Source organism: Sinohyriopsis cumingii, chromosome 15 (genome assembly GCF_028554795.1).
Source record: "Sinohyriopsis cumingii isolate HCF-2022 chromosome 15, ASM2855479v2, whole genome shotgun sequence".
Lineage (NCBI taxonomy): Eukaryota > Metazoa > Mollusca > Bivalvia > Unionida > Unionidae > Sinohyriopsis > Sinohyriopsis cumingii.
Window position 1 is genome coordinate 78,189,279 of NC_142975.1, and position 1,451 is coordinate 78,190,729.

Sequence of the window (1,451 nt, forward strand, 5' to 3'; positions counted from 1 at the left end):
AATGCAAAAGAGTACAGATTTGCCAATGAAATGCATGATTTTTGTTTGAGTATTGTTTGTTCGTGGTTTCAACTAAGGCTTATTTTCAGTGTGAAAATAAATATATTTATTCGAAAAGTGTTCCCCCTAGTCCTCAACTGCCAGAACGATGGGGTAGAATTCTAGAAGCGTTATATTTTGATATGCCCATGTCTGATCTCAGATGCCATATAAATAGCGTGTGACCCGGATGGCACTGTATCCGACTGAGGCAGAAGCATCTGTGTACATGTCCAACATATATATATTTATTCGAAAAGTGTTCCCCCTAGTCCTCAACTGCCAGAACGATGGGGTAGAAGTCAGCCAAATGTCAGGTAATAATAAGGATCTACCGTTTAAACCGGTTAGAAAGTTTTGCCAGGCCCTTAAATCTTCATTATCTTTTTTTGTTAATCTAATGTTGTTTTGCGATGCCAATTGTCAAGTTGATGAGTCGACTTAGAAGAGCATGTCCCGGCAAAACAACTGCTCAGGAAAAGTTAAGAGCACATATGATGGATTGCAATTCCTTGAGAGTAATTTTATTTCAAGAAAGATATAAATGTACGAGTTTATTACATTTTTCTAGTCTGTCCTTGGGAATGCGAACATCCATTCTCACGGAATCTAATTCGTATCAGAGTTACGTCATGGTTATTGACGGGCAAATGTTTTATCCGCAGCCATAGTAACGCCGATGTCGGCACACAGTCAGGAAGAGATCGAGCTTCTGCTGGCATTGGACACGAGTTGCATCTATTATCAAAACTCGTCCGAAATATGTGTCATGTATGTTAAAGATAACTGTGTGTTCGCATTGAAGAGAATTGCAAAAGGTCTCAAATATCTTGCAATTGCAACTGGAACTACAACCCATTGGTATTCATTTGTCAAAACAATAATGTTCCACCACAAAAATCCAAAACAATGATATTGCATGGAACAAACAGGAAGAATATGGAAGCATTTCATATGTCTGCTTTTGCCATAAAACACCCCTTACCCAGTTGTTTTATACATGTAGCGAGAATCCACTGTCCTACTGTGATTTGGACGTTCATACTTTTTGGAAAAATGCTAAGTACAGGACCATGCATCCTGCGAGTTATTCATGAGGGTTGAAAACCTATGTATGAGCCCGCCCATTTGTTTCCCTTAACTTTATCAGGGATTAGATTTGATGGTGTGACTGACGATCTTGCAAATTTTGATTGTGAATGCCCCCGGAGGCAGGAACGATTTGTATCCACAGCTGTACATGTAAGTGAAGCCTTGGTTACCACAATGGCGCGGGAGACCATGAATGCTGCTGGTTTGTTGTCTGTCCAAGTTGAAACCCAGTGTGTGGACCATTTTCCTTGGACGGCCTATACATAGCTACCAGCTGATCATAGTTGTCATGGATCTCCTGTGTCACTTGGGTGGTGAGC